Here is a 17,640-nt window from a genome sequence, read left to right as displayed (position 1 = left end):
ATGTCTCTGCTTTTGAATATGCTATCTAGGTTGGTCACAACTTTCCTTCCAAGGAGTAAGCGTCTTAATATCATGGCTGCAGTCACCATCTGCAGTGATTTTGGAGCCCCCAAAAATAAAGTCTGACACAGTTTCCACTGTTCCCCCATCTATTTCCCATGAAGTGATGGGACCAGATGTCATAATCTTAGTTTTCTGAGTGTTGAGCTTTAAGCCAACTTTTTCACTCTCCACTTTCACTTTCATCAAGAGGCTTTTTAGTTCCTCTTCACTTTCTGCCATAAGGGTGGTGTCATCTGCATATCTGAGGTTATCCCTCTTTTAGGATTATTTTAATAAGTATTAGTCACTCAGTCATGTCCGACTCTTTTTGATTCCATGGACTGTAGCCCACCAAGCTCCTTTGTCCATGAAATTCTCCAGACAAGAATATTGGAGTGGGTAGCCATTCCTTTCTCCAGGAGATCCTCCCAACCAAGGGATCAAACCCAGGTCTCCTGCATTGCAGGTGGATTCTTTACCACCTGAGCCAACAGGGAAGCCCAATGGTTAACACCAACTTTTGGTTCACAGCTTGATCCCCTCCTCAATTTCTATACATCTCATGCTCTGATCACTTGTAACTCTTCTTTCCTCTTCAAGCACCTCACATTCACTCATAACTCCATGCCTTCTGTGCACACGGACTGCTTTACTCAGGCTGCTGTCATCCCATTCTTTGCCTAGAAAATTTCCTTCAAGGTCCAGATGACAATTTCTACAAGTCATTCTCTGAACCTCCTCAGCCATATAAACCTATAGCACTTTACATCAAATTATTGCACTTGTAACACCGTTTTGTGTTCATTTAATCACTTGAAAAAAACAAAAGGTATTGTCACAAAAAGTAGGCACTGGGGATTCAATGGTGAGCAAGGAATAGGCACTGCCCTTAAGAAGCTCACTGTCTAATTAGAGCAGACTTAGAGTAAGCTTAGAATCAACAGGTTAAATCCATGAAGCAGTGAAGTGTATAGAATAGGCATATCTGATGCATGACAAGAGGAATGAAGAAGACTTTTCAGTGGAAGTGAAATCTACATTAAGACCTAGAGGATTACTTAATTGGATTAAAAGGAAAGGGAAAGCCAGTATACAGTGGAGATTTATGTCTCAAAATTTGTCAAATATAATACCTGACAAATTGTCCAATGATCCTATAGACACCAGACTAAGATGAAACAATAGTTAAGTCAGAACTTCTTTTCACTGAAATCACATAGATCACTGCATATCAAATTTTAATGGTGTACAAATAACTATGTACTATATAGTCTTTTTATATAAAATTCTAGGCAAGGCAAACATAAAGCTGACATGAATTATATTTCTTAGGAGGGGACAGCAAAGGAACACAAGGAAACTTTCGGGGTGATATAAATGTTTTATACCTTGATGGTACATGTGACTATATATATTCATCAAAACATGACAATTTAACACTTGCATTTTGTGAACTGTATTAACTGTAAAGTATACTTCAATAAAATTGATTTTTAAGGGCGTAATAAAATATTTAATGTGTATAAAAATATAGGACATGGCCCAGGATTCTGCATCTTTAATAAGCATCTCTAACAAATTGGATATGGTCTAAGAACAACCCTTTCAGAATGCTGATGGAGTGATCATCTACTCAGAGTCATATTCGGGAAGGTCTCTGGTTGTGCAATACATGACCTTGCTCAAGATGTTATCAACAACATATCTGTGGCCAAAACTGTCCGTTGCCCTTTAGTCTTTCTTCCACTTTTAGTAATAGAATTCTCGTTTTTATTTGGGTACATAGCTCCTTAGCCAAAAGACTATTTCCCAGCCTCCCTTGCAACTAGACATGGCCATGTGATTATGTCCTGGCCAATGAGAAGTGTTCCTCAAGATTTCCAGGAAGACTCCTATAAAAGGAAGAAATGTGTCCCATATTTTCTCTCCTTTATTCCTCCCACTTAGAGTATGAATGCAATGGCTAGAGTCGCAGCAGCTGTCTTGAACTCTGATGCAGCATGTTAAAGACAGAGAAACACCTGTTTAAAGGAGCCTGAGTCCCTGATGGCCATGGAGAATCTATAGACTATGCTACAGCAAGCTCAACTCTGGGATTTCTTTTATGTCTTATTTTAAGTCACTGTTATTTGGGACATTCCTACTATATGCACCTGAACCTTTTCTCTCTCATATATGCCATTTATTAATTTTGTATTTCACACCAAGCTTGCTTTATTACCCAGTGTGCTGGATGACAGAATTAAATTTCAGGCAAATCCCTACACCCACTAAAAATACAACTATAAAAAATATCTGGGGTGTGAAGAAAAAGGAAAAGGAACCCTCCTACACTGTTGGTCCAAACGTACATTGAAAAGAACTATGGAAATTCCTTAAAAAGCTAAAAACAGAGTTACCATATGATCCTGCAACCCAATTCCTGGGCATATATCTGAAGAAAATTCTAATTTGAACAGATACATTCACCCCAATGTTCACAGCAGCACTATTTAGAATAGCCAAGACATGGAAGCAACCTAATGTCCACTGACAGAGGAATGGATAAAGATGTGGCATATATAATGGAATATTACTCAGCCATAAAAAAGAAACAATGCCATTTGCAGCAACATGGATGGACACAGAGATTATCATACTAAGCAAAGTCAGGCAGAGAAGAACAAATATCATATGATATCCCTTATGCTTAGTCACTCAGTCATGTCCAACTCTCTGTGATCCCATGGACTGTAGACTGCCAGGCTTCTCTGTTCATGGGATTTCCCAGGCAATAATACTGCAGTGGGGAGCTACTCCCTCCTCCAGGGAATCTTCCCAACCCAGGAATCAAACTCCTGCATTGCAGGCAGATTCTTTACTGTCTGAGCCACCATATCACTTACAGATATAATCTTTAAAAAATGATACAAATGAACTTATGTACAAAACAGACTCACAGACATGGAAAACAATCTTATGGTTACCAAAGGGAAAAGGAGGGGGAGGGATAAATCAGGAGCTTAAGATTAACATATACACACTACCATATATAAAACAGATAAAATAACCAGGACATACTGTATAGCACAGAACTATATTCAGTATCTTATAATTACCTACAATGGAAAAGAACCTGAAAAAGAATGTGTGTGTGTGTGACTGAGTCATTTTGCTGCATACCTAAAACTAACATTGCATTGTTAGTCAACTATACTTAAATTAGAAAAAATGGTTAAATAAAGATATCTGGTCAAAATTGGGACAAACGGAAATGTCTACTGGGAATCCTAGTTGACCACAGTCTCATTTTTAGTCAACTTTGTGATATAGATAATTTTTAAAAAATAAATTCAATGTCAAATTACATTAGTGGGTTAAAGGAGGTAGAGTATAAAGAACAAAGAAGATGAGCCTTCTAAAACAGGCATTTTAGACAGTAGATGGAATACTGAATTTATTTCTGAACATTTCTTTTGAAGAAGAATGTTGACAAAACTGAGGTGATCCAGAATGGAATAGAGAGGATGGTCAAAGGCCTAGAAAATGTCAACTAGACATTTAGTCTAGAATTTGGACTACCTAAACTGGAGAAGGGAATAATGGGATGGGATTACACAAATGATGGGAAAAATCTGCAAAGCTACCATGTTCTAGACTCATTCTGAGTAGCTAGAGAAGAAGGAGGTAGAACTGCATGTGAGAGTCAAAGGAAACGAGTATAAGACCCATCAAACAAACAAAAAAAGATTAACTGTCTTACAAAATATTGACTTTTCTGATATGCTGATTGATTAATTGATTTACTCTTCACCTTGTGCCCAAAATAAATATCTAACATTTTAAAATGATTATGTGATAACACTCTTCTGATCGCTTTATATGTATAATTCATTTGATTCACACATCACTCTTAAGTAGTTACTATTATTATCCCTATTTTTATGGATGAGCAAACTGAGAAAGAAAAGTTCAATAACTCACCCAAGGTCACACAGACAAGAGGATGGATTCAACAGCCAAGATTCAAAGGCAAGTGTACTGGCCCTGGAAGCCCATGTGTTTATCATCAGACAGCTCCATCACTTCTTCCTTGCTGAAATATGCAAGGCTTCCTATAACTGTCCTGTTACTGGAGCAGACCATAATAGTTAACTGTCTGGAATGCTAAGGTGATAACTGGGTATTGTGGACCCCTGATACCTTCAACGACTTGGGATTTGGGGAAGCCCAGTGGGATTCCATGGAACTGTGGATATGCTGGGTGTGTAACATGGAGAGTTTGATGTGAATGTAAACCTAACTGGAGGGTAGTTCAAGACAAGCATTAGAAATCAGAGGCATACATGTGTCACAAATATCAAAGCTAGAGATAAACAATCTGAAATCCCTCTTTGGATATGTGACCAACGAAGCCATGAAGCGCTCACATTTGAGAAGGTAGAAAGCAGAGACCGAGGAAGGAAGATGCTAAGGTTTAATCATGGATTAAGCCATGCCCTGCACACAGAGACAGGAAAGAAAAGCCAAAAGCAGCTAATCATGGAAATAGCCTCATGCTCCTGAAGACAATACAAAAGTCTTTGAAACACTGGGAAGTGAGATCTCTGTTGCTTCTGTTTGCCTGGAATTCATCCCCCCTTACTCTTCCAACAGCCCCCTACATTTTCCTCTGGAAACCATCCCACTCTGTCATCTTCTCCTGATGTGGCTGACCCCGCTCCTTGGGGAATACGAGGTTGCCCGTGTTTCAAAGCTGGTCAATAAGAAAAGACTTTGCCCTGATTCCCCACAGTTGCTTGAGAGTAAACGTAAGACCCAAGTGGGTCCAGTGAAAATCAACACTGAAACATTTGTTGGAAATATTAGGAAAGACATTTTCCCTTTACTACCCAGGGGACTTAAACCAGTAAGATGAACCCATGGAGCTACCAGGACCATCTTTGCTGCTCTGCAGAGAGCTTGTCCATAAACAAATAAACATGTCAGAAAGTAAAACCAAAGGACTGGGTGGGATGGAGAGGGGGTCATTTGTGCATTAGATTTTGCTATCTGAATATTTACCTATATTCTCTGGATTTTGTTGGCTATGTGAGCAAATAAATTCTCCTTTGCAGTTGGTTTCTGTCATTTTCCACTGAAAGTGATGGCCAGTATATGATCTATGTTTCAGAGACCTCTTTCATATGTACCCATGCCTCTCTCTGACGTGCTGTGCTGTGCTAAGATGCTGCCGTCGTGTCTGACTCTTTGCGAGCCTATGGACCATAGGCCATCAAGCTCCTCTGGAGTGGGTTGCCATGCCCTCCTCCAGGGATCCATGCCTCTCTACTACATCAGAAACCCCTTGAGAGCAATAAATGTGCTTCCTCACATGGCAGCACCAAGCACAGGGCCAGGCACATTCTTAGCAAGAACAAACCTCACGGAATGATTTTGAACCAATTAAATGAAATAATACTGGTAAGAGGGTGCTATAAGCCACAGAGCATTGTTTTTAACTATTATTTCAAAGAAAGATGATACAACAGCCTCTCTTTATTTTTTAAGCTTACCGAACATGAAGTTCAATCCAGTTCATTAAGAAGTGGTGCCCTCAAAGTATCTGTTCAGCTACATATAATCCTACCCATCTTGGCTCACTGCCTTCCCCCTCCTCTTCTTTCTGGAATGCACCTTTTAAGGAAATGGAGAGCTGGTACTTAAAATCAAATCTTGGCAAGGTACATGCTTTCTTTTATACAAAAACAAAACAAAAAAGACTGAGGAGTACATCATTTTTTTTTTTTTGGAGTACATCTTTTAAAGTAAAGAAAAAAAAAAAACAATTTATGATCCATCTCTGATGTTCAAATGCAAAATGGGATGGAAAAATGTCTGTGTATAATGAATTCTGCAACATTTGCTAAAGTCCTGCAAGAGAAGGAAAGAAGACAAACGATTCAAAAATAGAAATCTCCTCAAATATTTTTCACAAAAGGAAACTACACACACACACACACACACACACACACACACACAAACTGTATAGTATAATCAGAAATGTAATAGGGAGAGACTCAAGACAGAAACTAAAAATTTGTGATAGGCTCAATAATGAGAAACTCTCACCATATCTTTCAACTCTCTTCACTCATATACTCTCTCTTTCCCTGGATCTGAGCAGAGATTAAAAAGTAAATAATAAGAGGGAAGGAAACCCTACCCAGTATAGCAATTAGGAACAGCGGGTTTGGCTATTATATATAAAATAGACCAACAACGAGGTCCTATTGTATAGCACAGGGACTACATTTAATATCCTGTGATGAACCATAATGGAAAAGAACACAATAAAGGATGTATATGTGTGTATAACTGAGTCACTTCACTGTACAACAGAAATTAACACAACATTGTAAATCAATTTTACTTTAAAAGAAAAATGTGGGTTTGTGAGAGCAAGGAACATGAGAGTCCCTGGCTCTGGCACTGTGACCTCAGACAAGTCACCCCACCCCTCTGAGCTGGATTCCTCATCTATACCAGGGTTAACACAGTAGCACCCTCATAGGTTGGTGGGTTAGCTTGAGAAAATGGCATGGAGAGTGCCTGAAGTGAAGTGAAGGTCGCTCAGTCGTGTCTGACTCTTTGCAACCCCATAGACTATAGTCCATGGAATTCTCCAGACCAGAATACTAGAAGGGTACCCCTTCCCTTCTCCAGGGGATCTTCCGAACCCAGGAATCTAACCCAGGTCTCCCTCATTGCAGGCAGATTCTTTGCCAGCTGAGCCACAGGGGAAGCCCAAGAATACTGGAGTGGGTAGCCTATACCTTCTCCAGTGGATCTTCCTAACCCAGGAATCGAACCAGGGTCTCCTGCATTGCAGGCGGATTCTTTACCAACTGAGCTATGTGCTCACCACAAAGGAATTCTCATTCTTTAAATCATCCTTTCATTGTGCATGGCTTAAATCAGCGACCATGACATCAACAAGCCTTCTTTACAGGAAGGGAGCCACAACCAGAATACCTGGTTTCCAACTGTGGCTCTAACTATGTATCCCACCTTAACCAAGTTAAATTCACCCTCTTGCAAAAGAGTCACTCAGAACCTAATATCTTTGAGGCTCATTCCATCTAACAGGCTCGACCTGTTCAGAGCAGCCAAGTATTTATCTTATGGGAACTGGCAGAAATGTGTCGTTGGCTTAGAAGGAGCCCGGAGCACTAGTTAAACAGTCTCTCCTGAGTCTCCTCTCTTCCTTTCTGAAGGCAGAGGTGCTGATACTTTAGTCACCTCAACCACAGGAAGAGGCCAATGCATCTTTGCTCCCCTGTAATCAAAAGGTCTGTGGAAATCTCAAAGAACGCTTAAGTGGAAAAGACATCTTTCAATGACCAACATCATAATCCTCCCCACGTCCTGCCATCGCAAATAGAGACATCCAGGGAGTCGTGGGCCATAAAGCACTTTTCAGGAAGCAATCAGCTTAAGACATCACCCATCCAATTCACTTTGACAGTGATGAGCAACGACACTCTTCCTTAGAAAACAGAAACAGGAATGGCAGGTCACTACGACAGCCAACTAACTATTGGCGAGGTTTTTGAATCGCTTCTTTTCTTTTTTTAACTGTGTCATTCACCAAAAAGGAGACAGGGAAAGTGGGCAAGTTAAAAGCAGCTCCCTATCTAATTGGAAGCTCGAGGTAATTAGCAGACAATTCTGAGACTTTGTTCATTTGTTCACTTATTCAATAAACACGTAAGAATGAGGTTCTGTTCTGGATGCTGAGGACACAGCAATCAACAAAACAGGTGAGAGCCTTGCTCTCAATGCATATGCTAGTGGAAGGACACCAACCAAAATTAATTAAGTAATAACGCTGATCTTTTCCTATCAGTGTTTTCATTTTCTCTGGCTAAATACCTAAGAGTGATATTTGTTAAATTGCTGGATCACACAGTAGTTCTGTTTTTAATTTTTTGAAGAACCGCCATGGAAGCAACCTGAGTGACATGTCCATCAACAGATGAGTGAATAAAGATGATGTGGTATATGTGTGTGTGTGTGTGTGTGTGCATACACTCAGCCATAAAAAAAGGGATGAATTTTTGCCATTTGCAGCAACATAAATGGACATGGAGGATACTGTGCTTAGGGAAACGTCAGAGAAAGATAAACATTGTACGTTTTCAATTACATATGGAATCTAAAAATAAAAAGAAATATAACAAAAGAGAAACAGACCCACAAATACTGAGAACAAACTAGTGACTACAGAGGGGAGAAGGGTACGGGGGAGGGGCATCACAGATGAAGGGGATCACGAAGGACAAACCACGAGGTATAAAATAATTTACAAAGATGTAATGGACAGCACAGGGAATATAGTCAACATTATATGGAGCATAATCTACAAAATCTTCAGTCCCTATACTGTACAGTTGAGACTAATATAATTTTGTAAGTCAACTATACTACAAGGAAAATAACAATAATCAGGTAAACAAAAAAGATAATCTCAAGCTTTGACAATTACTGCAGTGGGAATAAACCAAGCGGTATGACAGAAAGTGACCCGGGCTGGAAGGAGCAGGGCTACAGCCAAGGCAGGCAGGTAGGCTGTGCTCTCAACACTTCTAGAAGACTCTATCCATACTGCGACTGAGTGACAAGGGAGAGAGAGCCAAGAAAAGTCAAGGGCAAACGCCGCTGACGTCAGGCTTCCTCGAAGGGGGTGCTATTGGCATTTTCGTGGGATCGTTTTCCTTGTGTGGGTCTGTCCTGACCACTGCAGGACACTTAGCACTCCTGACCCCACCCAATATCTTTTTTTTTTTTTTAGTTATATTAAATTTCTTTTGCTTCCCTAGTGGGTGCAGTGATAAAGAATCCATCTGCCAATGCAGGAGACAAAAGAAATGCGGGTTCGATCCCTGGGTCAGGAAGATCCTCTGGAGAAGGAAATGGCAACCCATTCCAGTATTCTTGCTTGGAAAATTCCATGTTCAGAGGCGCCTGGAGGGCTATAGTCCACAGGGTCACAAAGAGTCAGACACAACTGAGCGTGCGCACGCACACACACACAAATACATATTGACAAGCTGATTTACAATGCGTGTTAGTTTCAGGTGTACAGAAAGTGATTCATGTGTGTGTATATATATACACACACACATACAAACACATACATATGTGTATACATACACATATCATGTGTATATACATACATATGTGTATATATATCTGAATCTATGCATATATATATTCTTTTTCAGATTCTCTTATAAATTATTATAAAATACTGAGTAGAATTCCCTGTTTCCTGTGCTTTACAGTAGATCCTTGCTGCACAAGAAATTCTTAAAAAATAATAACAGTAAAAGCACCTGGGCCCCCTGAGAACTCATTGTAACTTTTTTTTATTGTAGCGTAGTTGCTTTACAATGTTGTATACAAGAGTTAACTAATGAGAACCGACTGTGTAGGGCTGGGAACTCTACTCAATGCTCTGCAGTGACCTAAACTGCAGGAAATCCAGAACAGAGGGGAATCTATGTAAACATACAGCCGACTCACTTTACTGTATACCACCCACCCAATCTCTATAGGGTCCCCGGTGTAGTCACTGGGGTAGCAAAAAATGTCCCCGCTCCTTTCCCCAAAGGAAGGGCCATCACACCCCTTGTTGAGAACCACTGATACAGGAGAGAACAAAGGCCAGGGCCCCCAGTTAGAAAGAAGCCTGGGCTGTGTAATGAACAGGGAGAAGGCTGGTGTGCCTGGCACATAATGAGCGATGGGGAAAGAGGCGAGAGTTGACTTTATGGCCATAGATGCTTAGCTGCGGCAGACTGAGTTTGCTTGCTGTCAGCTGGGGAGATTTCATGTAGGAAAAAGAGGATGAGCGGAATGCAGAAGTTACCCACACACTTTCTGAACCACATCAGAAAAGGGGACATGATTCTATGGGCAATTAGATGACATTTTGCTGCCCCAGTGCTGCAATTAGCAAAGCTGGGAGGAGCAGAGGAAGCTGGGCAAACTACCACAGTTCATTAATCCTAAAATGTGTATTTTTAATTCACATTTTAACCTATCTGAAATTAAAATGTGTGTCACAGTTATCATCACATATTGTCACTTCCCGAGCCTGTGCGTCAAAACCAACAGCAGCCTGCAAAAAAAGTTCTGGGGACAAGGATGGAGTGCTCTTTAAGAAATGCTGCCAGGGCAACCGCCTGGGTGAAATAAGAACTATACCGCAAGGAACATGCAAGAGAAAGACATTGCAAACTGAGGGTGGCTTAGATGGGTCACACTTTGAATAGGAAATGTTAAGGAGTCCACGGGCCAATTTAGTTCATTTGTTTTTTTTACTGATGTATGAACGCAGGAGACTGACGGATGATAAATGTTCAAGCATAAGAATGCTCTTTCCAATAAATACAAAAATTTTTAAATTCTAAATGTAAAAGTACTACTGTGACAGTTTAATTTGCAATGCTCTATTCCTAGTGATCCTAAGGGTAACAGGGGACAGGATAGATTCAAGGAAATCTGAGAACCTTTACTGAACATCCAGTGGGTGCCAGGAATTTTATATATACTATACAACACATAATCTCACACCAACTGTCCTAAATCCACACAATGAATTTTGCTTCAGACACTAATAAGCAACTTCCTGTGGCCTGCTTTCTTTTCTCACTTCAAATGAACCACGTCCAATATTTAAGGGGCCAAGGTCACTCTGCGGGGACAAGATGACCAAGAGTGATCACATCTTCAAAGACAGGTTCTAACATCATTTTGGATCGTCACTCCAACCAGGCTTCTCACTGCGCCTTTGTGATGGTTCATGTTAAGCATCAACTTGATTGGGCGAAGGGATGCCCAGATAGCCAGTACAACATGATTTCTGGATGTGTCTGAGTGTGTTTCCAAAAAAGACAAGTATTTGAATCACTAGAACTGAGCCAAGAGAAGCCACTCTCACCAGGGTGGGAGGGTATCATCTATTCTTTTGAGAGCCTGAAAAAAACACAAAGATGGAGGAAATGGACTTCCCTGGTGGTCCAGTGGTTGGGAGTTCGCCTGCCAGTGCAGGGGACATGGGTTCAATCCCTGGTCTGGGAGGATTCCACATGCCGTGGAGTGACTAAGCCTGAGTGTCACGATTACTGAGCCTGCACTCTAAAGCCCAGGAACCACAACCCCCGAAGCCAGGCACCTGGAGCCTGTGCTCCAGAACAAGAGAAGCCACACAACGAGAAGCCCATGCACCACAAGTAGAGAGGAGCCCCTGCTCGTCGCAACGGAAAAAGAGCCAGTGCAGCCAAAAACAAATAATTAAAAAAAAAAGAAAAACCAACAACTCCGCTTTAAAGAAAAAAAGATGGAGGGCAAATCTGCTCTAGGCTTGAGCTGGGATGCCCACCTTCTCCTGCTCTCAGACACTGACACTCCTGCTTCTTGGGCCTTCAGACTCGGAATGAATTACGCACCACCAGCTTTCCTGGTTCTCTGACTTGGAGGTGGCACATCATGAGACTTCTTGACCTCTGTAATCACATGAACCAATTCCTATAATAAATTAACATCTTCCTATAAGTGACGTAGAGACACAGATATAGGTACAGATAGAGATTACTCCAGCCCAACTCCAGACACAGATAGATAGAGGTAGAGGCATGCATTCAGTCTTCTTTAAAAAGAAGGCTGAGCACCGAAGAATTGATGCTTTTGAAGTGTGGTGCTGGAGAAGACTCTTGAGAATCCCTTGGACAGCAAGGAGATCAAATCAGTCCATCCTAAAGGAAATCAGCAAGGGGGCAGTGGTGCAATGGATAATATGTCTGACTACCGATCAGAAGATTCTAAAGGAAATCAGCCCTGAATATTCATTGGAAGGACTAATGCTAAAGCTGAAATTCCGATACTGTGGCCACCTGATGCGAAGAGCTGACTCATTGGAAAAGACTCTGATGCTGGGAAAGATCGAAGGCAAAAGGAGAAGAGGATGGAAGACGATGAGATGGTTAGATAGCAACACCTACTCAATGGACATGAGTTTGAGCCATCTCCAGGAGATAGTAGAGGACAGAGTTGCCTGGCATGTTGCATTCCATGGGGTCGCAGAGTCGAACACGACTTAGTGACTGAACAATAACAAACAGGCGTAGTTAGAGAGAGGGAGAGATCAAATACTATTGGTTCTGTCTCTCTGGAAAACCTGAATACAGCTTTGGAAAATATCCTTTCCCACTCCAGTACTCTTGCCTGTAAAATCTTATAGATGGAGGAGCCTGGTAGGCTGCAGTCCATGGGGTCGCTAAGAGTCAGACACGACTAAGCAACTTCACTTTCACTTTTCACTTTCATGCATTGGAGAAGGAAATGGCAACGCACTCCAGTGTTCGTGCCTGGAGAATCCCAGAGACGGCAGAGCCTGGTGGGCTGCTGTCTATGGGGTCGCACAGAGTTGGACATGACTGAAGCGACTTAGCAGCAGCAGCAGCTGCTCAGACACCACAGGGAGATGGTATCTCAGAGGCCACTCTGAGGCAGGAAGGGATACAACCTGAACTCAGACAGATGGAGAATGTTTCCTAAGAATCATTGCAAACTGGAATGGAACTTAATGATTAATAATAAAAAAAAATTCAACTGTTACATAAAGATCTTAGGCAAAGACTTTGACCCATTAAAGCCTCTCTGCCTAGGTTTTATTCTGCAATTTCTAGTAATTAGTACCCCAACTTTCGTTTGGGGAACAGCCCTGCTTCCTCTTGGTCTGTGTTGTTCAGGGCAGGATGCCTCCAGCCCAGCTCCAGGGATGGCAGGACACCTGGTCTGTGCCATCAGGTTTACAGTGATTGGTTCAGGGATGGGTATGTTACCCATCAGAGCCAATGAGAACCACCTTTGGAACCTCTGCTGAATCTTCTTGAGAAAGCCACATTCCCTCTCTTCCACTGTGGGCGGGCCATCTGAAAGTAAGCCTGGAACTATTGGCAGCCACCCCATGAAGGAGGCCTGTCTCAGAACGAAGCCAGCACAGAGCAGAGCAAGGAAGTAGAGACAGACAGAGCCTGGATGGTTTTGAATCCCTGGATGCAGCTGTGCCTGAAACCACTGCAGGATGCTAGATTTTTCACTTAGTTAAACAAATCAATTCCTTTCTTGGGGAAGGATGATGTCACTTGCAAAATACGGAGCCCTGACTTACAAACATATAGGCATCCCTCATTTTCAGAAGGCAATGGCAACCCACTCCAGTACTCTTGCCTGGAAAATCCCATGGACGGAGGAGCCTGGTGGGCTGCAGTCCCTGGGGTCCCTAGGAGTTGGACACGACTGAGTGACTTCACTTTCATGCATTGGAGAAGGAAATGGCAACCCACTCCAGTGTTCTTGCCTGGAGAATCCCAGGGACAGAGGAGCCTGGTGGGCTGCTGTCGATGGGGTCGCATAGAGTTGGACACGACTGAAGCGACTTAGCAGCAGCAGCATTTTCAAAAGTTTGCTTTATGTCACCTTGCTTTTACAAAAGACCGATACACTGGTATCGCAAAGAGTCGGACACAACTTAGCAACTGAAAAACAACAAAAGTTACCTATTTATGCTAACTGAAAGAAATTCTAAGAGGATTTTTCACTGTTATGAAAAAAGGTAAAAAGCAAAAATACCATCCAGGGTTTGTTTTACTGCAAGTTCAGCCATTATAGAGGCGGAAATCATCCCCTGCAGTGAGGGGGCACCACCAACCGCCTTCCCCGGGAACCACACTCAGCATCTCAGCCTCAAACCGCCATGGCTCTGAACTGTGTCCATGAACACCTGTGCTTTACCTTAATTGATTTTGTGCATCAACAAGCAGAATGTGTCCTAAGGTAACTTGCTTCTTCGCCTCACACCACTTCAGTTTACAAAAAGGTTTCATGCTCTACTTTCAGATAGCAGGGGAATCCTGTTCACTACTAGACCCTGGAGGGCTGGTGGCTTAAATGTTCAAGCAGGTAGACTGTGTCGGCCTCTTACCCGAGGTTAGGATGAGACTTCTTCTACAAGAGTGTAAGTGACTAGAGACCATGCCCTTCCATGCACGGACCCCACTGTGCATTGAACAACATACATAGAGGACACAAAGTGTATTCACTGCAATATCCTAGGAAATCAGTTACATTGCCAAGGGTTTTCTAGATCAAAGCCTGACTCAGAATTCACGAAGCACACTCCACAGTAGACAGGACTCCTGGTAAGGTCAGCCTTCCATAGCCTGGCATGAATGTCCCAGGGAGAATAATGTAAGAAATAGAAGAAAACTCGACTGGGCCAATGAAGCTACTGATCCCTTCATCATTCCCATTATAAAGCCTGAAATCCCCACCAACAGGTGCTCCCTTTGGCTTCTAGCACTCTCTATCTCCCCCAAAGATTTATGGTGGGATATGTTTGTGTCACATAGGAAGGGTCACCTGAATTCACTAGCTCACCTGTCCAGATCACACAGGGCTGCTCATTACACTAGCTGCAGCCTCCTAGAAGAATCAGAAAGGCCTGGGATTGTCGGCTTGTTTGTGACTCCACCACCTTGTAAATTCCCTAAGGAAGAGAAACTATGTCTCCTTGGGCTCCACTGTACTCCAGCATCTCATATAGTGCCTGGAACACAAGCACACAATCAATATAGGTGGGAGTTAGAACCTGGTTTCTGGTCCTAAACCTGCCAAGTCTACACACCCATTTATGCCACACTCCTCTGGGGCCCTGGGTCCTCATTCCCACAAATGAGGAGGTGGGCCACTGAGATCTGAGATCAAAGCCAGGAGTCCTGCACAGCTGGGTGCGTTTGCCTCATCATGCAATTTTACACTTTGGTAACAATCTAAATTCTAAATGGCTTCCCTGGTAGCTCAGATGGTAAAGCGTCTGCCTACAATGCAGGAGACCCAGGTTCAATCCCTGGGTTGGGAAAATCCCCTGGAGAAGGAAATGGCAACCCACTCCAGTATTCTTGCCTGGAGATTCTCATGGATGGAAGAGCCTGGTAGGCTACAGTCCATGGGGTTGCAAAGAGTCGGACACAACTGAGCGACTTCACTTCACTAACAATCTAAAAAGCCGGGAGATTTCATATGAAAATTCATATTTGTGGTTTTGGAGGCTCTGGCAACACAGAGTCCACAGTGCACATGCAGTGAAGGGCCAGAGAGAGTGAGGGTTGTGCCACTGGATGGATGGAGCCTGAAATCTTCCCCCTCCGCAGTCCCCATGTGATTGATCCCTGCACTGAGGCTAAGGGTCAGCTGTTCATGATCACATGACTGTGCTTTCTTTTAGTAAATAAACATCTATAAAGACAGACCAAGAGAGCCATGTTTTTAAAAATGTTTATAATACAGAGAGCACGCTCCTTTGTAGGAGCGAATTTAACCTTCATATAGTAATAATACACCCTCATGCTGCTGCTAAGTCACTTCAGTCATGTCCGACTCTGTGCAAACCCATAGACGGCAGCCCACCAGGCTCCCCAGTCCCTGGGATTCTCCAGGCAAGAACTCTGGAGTGGGTTGCCATTTCCTTCTCCAATGCATGAAAGTGAAAAGTGAAAGTGAAGTCTCTCAGTCGTGTCTGACTCTTAGCGACCCCATGGACTGCAGCCTACCAGGCTCCTCTGCCCATGGGATTTTCCAGGCAAGAGTACTGGAGTGGGGTGCCATTGCCTTCTCCAATACACCCTCATATAATAACAATTGTAATATATCCATCACCTATGCAGCAACACTAGAGACGCCAAGTACCATTCTAAGCACATTACATTCATTTAACCCATTCAAGGCTTCCCTGATTGCTCAGTTGGTAAAGAATCCACCCACAGTGCGGGAGACCTGGGTTCAATCCCTGGGTTGGGAAGATCCTCTGGAGAAGGGAAAGGCTACCCATTCCAGTATTCTGGCCTGGAGAATCCCATGGACTGTATAGTCCAAGTGTTGCAAAGAGTCAGACACGACTGAGTGACTTTCACTTTCAAGCACTTTCATTTAACCCATTTAGTCCTTATAGAAACTTTACCTATGAATATGAGATAGATACTATGGCTATCCAAATTTTTAAAAGGAAGAAACAGAGGCTCAGAAAGGTTCTGTAATCTAAGATCACACGGTCAGTGAGCAGCCTCTAAGCCTGGAACCCAGGCAGCCTCCACACACCCATCATATGCCACTGCCACGTGCTTTTAAGCTCAAAGGACCAAGCCAGACTTTTGTACTCACCTATTAACCAGTTTAGTCTCCTCTTCTTCCCCACCATTTTTCAGAAAGGGAAACTGAGTCTGATGGGAAGTTATTTTTTCCCCAATTTTCCCAAAAATTCATACCAAAAAAAAAATGGGGAGAGGACAGAGGCCACAATCCAAGCCAACCAACTTCCAGCATTGCTTTTTTTTCTAATACCAGGAATTTTAGTCCTAGAGCCTAGACTGGAGATAAATTCTCATGTAGCTTCTTCAGGATCCTAGAGAACGGAGTCATTTTAGAAAGTCTCACTCACTACCTCATTGCTACATGACCAGGCTTGAGGATCACGGACCTGAGGAAACAAGTCCAAGCACAGGGGGCATCCAGTGTCGCCTTGCGCATGGGAGTTTCCTGGCGGACAGATGGCTCCCAGTGAGCTCCTTGTACCATGCCCTAAGATGAAAAGAGAATATGTAACAAACTCAGTTACTTGAGCCCAGGCTCAAGATGTATGGAGTCAAGATTACTCAGAGGTACAATAGCCAAAGACACTAAAGAGTATCTTACATCACCAATGTACTGGCACTTCTAAAACAATAAAATGTGTGTGCATCCATCTGGATAACCTCTAAAATATATCATCCACTGTTTCCAGTTCCCCATACCTTGGAGGAAGAGGAAGTCTAGGCTCTAGAAATCCCCTCCATGGGATGGATCTCAGAGACTGTCTTATTGGGAAGGCATCTTTCACCTATAAATCTAAAAGGTAAATACAGAAATCCTTACCTCAGTATCAGTTTAGTATCAGAATGTAACATCTTTACTACTACTACTGATGCTGGCAACAAAGTCCTTGTTACATCAGATCAGATTACATCAGATCAGTCGCTCAGTCGTGTCCGACTCTGCGACCCCATGAATCGCAGCACGCCAGGCCTCCCTGTCCATCACCAATTCCTGGAGTTCACTCAGACTCATGTCCATCGAGTCAGTGATGCCATCCAGCCATCTCATCCTCCGTCGTCCCCTTCTCCTCCTGCCCCCAATCCTCCCAGCATCAGAGTCTTTTCCAATGAGTCAACTCTTCGCATGAAGTGGCCAAAGTACTGGAGTTTCAGCTTTAGCATCATTCCTTCCAAAGAAATCCCAGGGCTGATCTCCTTCAGAATGGACTGGTTGGATCTCCTTGCAGTCCAAGGGACTCTCAAGAGTCTTCTCCAACACCACAGTTCAAAAGCATCAATTCTTCGGCGCTCAGCCTTCTTCACAGTCCAACTCTCACATCCATACATGACCACAGGAAAAACCATAGCCTTGACTAGACGGACCTTTGTTGGCAAAGTAATGTCTCTGCTTTTGAATATGCTATCTAGGTTGGTTATAACTTTC

At 42.8% G+C, this 17,640-nt stretch overlaps 1 protein-coding gene and 1 non-coding gene across 2 annotated transcripts in view; one reads left to right on the top strand and one right to left on the bottom strand.

The window, feature by feature from the left end:
• Positions 1-17,640, bottom strand: part of HS3ST4 (heparan sulfate (glucosamine) 3-O-sulfotransferase 4) — a gene marked incomplete at its 5' end in the record, with an annotated part of 500,300 nt that overhangs the window by 438,574 nt on the left and 44,086 nt on the right. The window lies entirely within an intron of this gene.
• TRNAC-ACA lies at positions 14,918-14,989 on the top strand. The gene has a single exon. It is a non-coding gene; the product is annotated as a tRNA-Cys (tRNA).

The sequence above is a fragment of the Bison bison genome, unplaced genomic scaffold (genome assembly GCF_000754665.1).
Source record: "Bison bison bison isolate TAMUID 2011002044 unplaced genomic scaffold, Bison_UMD1.0 scf7180017864072, whole genome shotgun sequence".
NCBI lineage: Eukaryota > Metazoa > Chordata > Mammalia > Artiodactyla > Bovidae > Bison > Bison bison.
Note: the sequence above shows the minus strand (reverse complement) of the source record. Positions and strands in the feature narration are given on the sequence as shown.